This window comes from Frieseomelitta varia, unplaced genomic scaffold (assembly GCF_011392965.1).
Source record: "Frieseomelitta varia isolate USP_RPSP 00005682 unplaced genomic scaffold, Fvar_1.2 scaffold_370, whole genome shotgun sequence".
In the NCBI taxonomy this organism is placed as follows: domain Eukaryota; kingdom Metazoa; phylum Arthropoda; class Insecta; order Hymenoptera; family Apidae; genus Frieseomelitta; species Frieseomelitta varia.
This window is the reverse complement of record NW_025110113.1, coordinates 489,853-496,247: the sequence shown is the minus strand read 5'-3', so window position 1 is coordinate 496,247 and position 6,395 is coordinate 489,853. Positions and strand designations below refer to the sequence as shown.

Here is a 6,395-nt window from a genome sequence, read left to right as displayed (position 1 = left end):
AGCGCAGCATCGCCACCGTCATCGGCCGGCCGCCATCTTGCTGTTGCTGCTGCTGTTGCCAGTGCATCTCGCAGCTGCAGGCGAGTACTCCAGCAGCGAGTAACAGCCGCGTTTCAGCAGGCGCGTACGACGATCGTCGGGAGAAGACGGTGAGAGGACACGGCGACCACCACCACCATCACCACCACCACCACCACTCGGAGGGATGGCCGAGCGGCCGGTAGCTTCCGGTCTCGTTCACGGCAATGGCCGGCGCTGGTGGTGAAACGGTGGTGCGATAACCCGCCGGCCGGAGCACCCACGCAACACCTCCTCGTTGTTCCTCGTCGTTGTTCGCGCTCTTTGCTGCCCAGGGGTCGTTGAACGTGGGGTAAGTGTCGGCAAGCAGCAGACCGTGTTTCGCGTTCGCGTTCGCGTTCACCGTGGCGCACGTGCTCTCCATCCATCCAGATGCCGCTCCTTCTCCTTCATCGAGATCCCTATTTTCTTTCGTTGCTTTCATCTCTTGTTTCTCTGTCTCTCTTTCTCTTTCTTTCTTTCTCTCGTTGGTCGCTCTCTCCTCCCTCTTTGCTATCTGCTCGTCGCTCGTTTCCAACCCTCTCCTCTCCACCCTTCGACCCGGGTTTCCAGCCTTTTCGCGCTTACGAGATCTGTCGCTATAGTTAGGTTCCCGCTAACGCCATAACACCCGAGATTCCACCTCGCTATCGCGTGGCTATTGTCGCGCTATTGTCCCGACGTTATCCACGGAATTCCCCGCACCGAAGAATTTCCGCTATTTTCGCCTCTCGCCGAGATCATTGTCGCAAGTAGGGAAGTGGAGGGGGGGAAGAATACCGCACGTGCGTCTCTCCCTCTGGGAAAGTTGGCAACGAGTGGCGAGAGAGGCCTGGCGTGTGTTGTTCCCCTTTGCAATCGAACAGTATACCCCAGTAAGGATCAACGCGACACTCGCATTCCTCGGCGAAGACCGAGGCGGCGGAACGTCGAACGTCGAACGTCGAACGTCGAGCGATCGAACCTCGCCAAGGTTACCACCCGCACCCGTTCGTTAGCTCCTTTCCGCGGAATGTGGGCCAGGCCTCTTGTGGCACCGATACCTTTATGAGATCTAATTGCACGTTCGGCTCGCGGATTAATGCCCCTGCGCGTGACGTGTCCGGTAACGTGAGCTCCGGATATTTCTATTATCGCGCTGGAATGACGTGAATGACACGAACGTGAATTCGAGAATTCTTTGTCTCAAAATTGCAACATTTCCTCAGCTTTAAGCTATAATTGAATGTAAACCCAGGCAAAACAAATGATGAGTTTATTACTTGTTAATAATTTCTTAATAATCCAGCGATATCGTCGAAGAAAGCGACGAATTATTGTGTACGATTCGGTCACTCGTTATGGTCCGCGAACCAGTTGCCAGCGCAAAGGGGTTAAACTCTTTGTAGTTAGGTAATAAATATAGGTATACCTGAATAAATTAGTAGTACCTGATTTATATATATTTATTATATATAATAAAATAAATAATATAATAGTATAATAATATTAATTTAATATAATAAATAATAATAAATTAGATATTACTGTAATAAAGAATTAATTTATTACATCTTAACAATTTCTACCCAGTGATGTCACACCGACGAGTTCAAAAGAAAAGGAAAGCGACGAATTATTAGTATACAGTTCGGTCGCTCGTTATGGTCCGCGAACCAGCGCAAGGGGTTAACTTTTTGGGGTTAGATAATAAATATCGGTATAAATTAGTAATACCTGATTTATATATATTTATTATACATAATAAAATATAATATTTATTTAAATAATATAATAATATAATAATATTACAATTTAATAATAATAAATTAGATATTACTGTAATAAAGAATTAATTTATTATTACATCTTAACAATTTCTATCCAGTGATATCACACCGACGAGTTCAAAAGAAAAAGAAAGCGACGTATTACTGTTCGGTCACTCGTTATGGTCCGCGAACCAGTTACCAGCGCAACGGGTTATCCTTTTGGGCTTAGGTAATAAATATAGGTATAAATAAATTAGTAATATCTAATTTACATATATTTATTATATATAATAGAATATATAATAGAATTATATATAATAGAATAAATAATAATAAATTAGTTATTACTCTGTAATAAACAATTAATTTATTACTTCTTTATAATTTCTATCTAGTGATATCGCACCGGCGAGTTCAAAAGAAAAAGAAAGCGGCGATTTATTGTATACGGTTCGGTCACTCGTTATGGTCCGCGAACCAGCTGCCAGCGCAAGGGGTTAAAACAGGGAAGAGAATGTTATGCAGCATCGGCTTGCTCGCGAACGGACAATAGACTGAAACTTGTTCGTTGCTCGAACATCCCGATTGTTAGATCGTTAGAACGGTGGTTTTTTTTCTTTCAATTTCAAGAATGGACGTTGTTTGATCGATGCCTGTCCGACCTTCGATCTTCGACCTTGCCTGCCTTGTAACCTTTCGAACCACGAAAGTCCAACTCGACTGTTTACCGCCATTCTCCACCTCTCACGTACCTCACCATAATTCGGTCACGTAGCTTTCGTGCATCTTACGTTTCGCTTATAGCCGAAAATGGCTTCATTGGTCGGACAAACCGACATTTCTCATCTTTTGTGGTGTCTCTTTTGTCCTTTTTTTTTATTTTTTTTTTTTATTTTTGCGATATACTGACCCAGTGTTTTTTAACCGCGGAATTTAGTTTTGAAAATCAAGCAACGACGAGTACACACGTCGAGCGCAGCGCAGAAATGCTCCTATTAAAAATTTTACGAAAAGAAATGAATCGAAACGAGGAGGGATTGCGTCTTTATAAAAAATAACTTGTACAATCTCGATAAAACTTCAATTAAACTTATATCCTCTTGATGAGAAATTAACAATTCACTGTTGAAAAAATTATCATTATGAGAAACTGAAAAATTACAATACAATTAATAAAAAGTGACACGGGGAATAATCCGATACACCAAAGAGAACAAATCTCTTTCATGAAACACATAGCGGTTTTATTGGCAATATCAAGTACACATATCACCAAGTGACATTTTTATTACTCCCCATTGAAATTTAGTGTTTTCAAATTTAAATCTTTTTATTTTACACGTCAATAACGCACCGAAATAATAATTCTGATTTCGTGATAGAAAACAAACTCGAGCGAAGCAGACGAAGAAAAAATTTGTTCGTTTCTCGAGAGCTCGTAGCCACGGAGGTTTGTTTTTTCGCGAAACTGTTGGAAATGTCGAGGAAACAGGCGGGAACAGGGACCTGAATTCCCCGAGGAGGGTCGACGCGCGCCCTCGAAGAAGACAGTTCTTCAGCACCCAGGGGTAGGACGCCGCGTGTTGTTCTTTCTCCACCGCCTTGTCACGTCGTCGTGCTTCGTTTTTTGCTTCGACGTTGTCACGCCCACGTTCTATGCGTGTTACAACGCCTCGTCGTGGTCTCGACTATCACCGCAGGGGAACTGTACCTCTCTCTCCACCGCGTCTCTCGTTAGTTTTATTTCTCCCCGCTCGGCCGGAAGCCGGCCGGCCCGCTTTTCATCAGCGAAATCATTTTGATAGCCGTTCGCTGATCGAACGCGATGAACGCGGGAACGCATTTCGTTGGTAATTGCTTGATTGAAACGACTCGGACAGGGGAAGGGGGATCGGGCCTCGTCCCGTGTGTTTCGTCGGAACGATTTTTACGGGCAAATAGGTTCGTGGGGATCGCGCGAACCCTCGAATTGACCCGTCATCCCCTGGCTGTGAAATTAAATTTCGTCCGCGGTTACCTACTCGCGAAACTGTGCCACCGAGTCTCACTTTCTATATGCGATGTCAACGGGATCGTTTGCTCGTCTTTCGGGCCGGATTGGCGGATCAGCTCTGCCGCTAAACAGAGAACTCTACGCCAAAAGTGTACAGATCGATCGAACGAATCCGTAGTTTCCACGGAACCGTCTGGAATGGTTTTTTTTTTCTTACAAACGAACATCAAATTTTTGAAACAAAAGTCTAATTTGACTGCAACTTTACCCTGGTCAGCGATCGCGCTGATTTGTAAAGACTGTTTATTGATGATTTAGGTCAGGTTAGGTTTAATTTATTTGCGTGGTTCATTTATTTGTAGGTTAGGTTCAATTTATTTGCGTGGTTTAGGTTAGTTTCTTTTAATTGAAGAAAGAGGAAGCTTGGATACGACTGACGACTGATTTCAAACAAAAATCTAACCTAAAACCTAACCTTTAGCCTAAATTTCGAAGTGATTAACAGTTGTGGCCTGTACCAGATTAAGAAAGATTTTTTTTTTTTTTTTTTACAATAGAGTAATTTCTTGTCGCCTAAATATTCCACCGTCGAATAGAGAAAAATACGAAAAGCTCGTCTCGATGTCTAAAGTGTATTTATAATCAGCCTTCAATGCGTGTCAAAATATTCTGCGTATAAATCGTCATAATTCAAATGATAATAATCAAAATAAGTAGATCACTGGCAAATATGTTTCAGTCTGAACAGAAATCAGTATTGATTCAATATCTTTCAAGCAATTAATAAAGAAAGAAAATCTGTGCTTGATTAGGTTTAGGTTAGGTTTCTAGCGCTGGCAACTGATTGCGGACCATAACGAGCGACCGAACCGTACACAATAATTCGTCGCTTTCTTTTTCTTTCGAATTATCGTCGGTACGATATCGCTGGACAGAAACTATTTGGAAGTGATAAATTTATTATTCGTTTTACGTAAATATGTTTAAAACTGAGGAAATATTACAACTTTGGAACGAAAAATGTGGTTGACTTGCGCTGGCAAATAATTGCGGACCATAACGAGTGACCCGAACCGTACGCAACAATTCGTCGCTTTCTTTTTGAACTGGTCGGTACGATATCATTGGATAGAAATTATTGAGAAGCGATAAATTTATTATTTGTTTTTGCCTATTTTGTTTCACTTATATAAATGTACTGAGAACTGAGAAAATATTGTAAGTTTGGGGCAAAAAAAAAAAAAAAAATTCTCGACATGCGTCGTTCCAGCGCAAGAAGTTAACATGTGATTACTCCAGTACGTCAATAGATGCCGTATATATCCGGCTTTTTAATGAAAAGAATTGAAACGCAGAGATGTACGAAATTTCTGAACCCGAGTTTCGTGAATTTCTTCAATTACACCTTCAATTACACTTGTAAATTTACACGACAGATAGTTGCCAGGACAATCATTTCGGTCGCGTTATCAGTTACTTCATTGTTTCCGTAATTCTGGGGAAATGATTTTACACGCAGCGCGATCGATGCAACGGGGGTGAGAAAAGAGAGAGGAGAGACAAAACGTCCGGGACAATGAGAATTCGCCGTTGGCCGTTTCTAACGGCAGCGTGACGTTTTATTGTTGCCGGTAATTGCAATCTAGCCAGCGTCGTCGTTCCGGATATATATATACTGCGTATATACATGTATCTAAAGGTGTCTGAGCATCTGTTTGTTTTTCAAATTAAAAAGTTGCAATTTCAGGTACTTTTTTCACTTCGTGTCCCCTTGAAAAATGTTCTTTTCAAGTCATCTCCAGCACGAACGTACAAATTCAATCTTCTTTGTAACTTTCAAGTCACGTATTAATAATTGAATTTTTTTCCACAAGGTGGCGTATATATGTAGATCTTCTTATATGTTTAAATTGTGTAAATAATACTAATGAAATTGAACGATAAAATTATTGATTTAAAAAAAAAAAGAACTAGTGTTATTTCTTTGTAATTTAATTCAATCTCGCAGCAACTGTACATACTCTGCGTTTGACGAATATAATCGTCGTCGTTCTAGCGACGAAATGTAGATGCACACACTTTTAAAAGCGGCACCATAACTAGGAGGTTAATCTTCTGTAGTTACCTGTGTAACTTTCAATGATATTTTGTTAAATGATTTAATTTTCTTCCACAAGATGGCGGTGTATAATGTCTTCTTAGTAACGGTTATCAAATAACATTCTCGGTAACGGTTATCAGTTCCAACCTGAGGTATCGAAGTAAATACTTTTGCTAGTTGTCTGCAGGTAGAGAAGATGAAGGAACCCATCTTGTTATGATTATTATGATTTCTTCTCCTGTCAGTGTTCGTCGAACAAGAAAAAGCTCTTAGTTTGTACATCTTATTTGTTTGCACTTCAACAATCATTTTATTACTATTTTCACGTGATGTAGCTTTGTGACTTTTTTCAAGTAGGGTTCACTGTGTTTGCCATAACGCTTGTGCTCTCTTTGCTTTCTGGTTTTACGTGTCAGTGGCCTAAAATGTGAGCACAGAATCGTACAAAAATAAAAGAGCAATAAGAATAAGAAGCATTAGCGGTAATAGATCC

General features: G+C 40.9%; 1 protein-coding gene across 9 annotated transcripts in view; it reads left to right on the top strand.

Annotated features, from left to right (window-relative positions):
* The first annotated feature begins 230 nt into the window (after window positions 1–230).
* LOC122530976 (SH3 and multiple ankyrin repeat domains protein 3) overlaps window positions 231–6,395 on the top strand; it is an 80,274-nt gene continuing 74,109 nt past the window's right edge. For all 9 annotated transcript variants that reach the window (XM_043658436.1, XM_043658442.1, XM_043658443.1 and 6 more), the window contains exon 1: window positions 231–370. The gene's annotated coding sequence lies outside the window, so the exon portion shown is untranslated. The remainder of the gene's footprint in view (window positions 371–6,395) is intronic.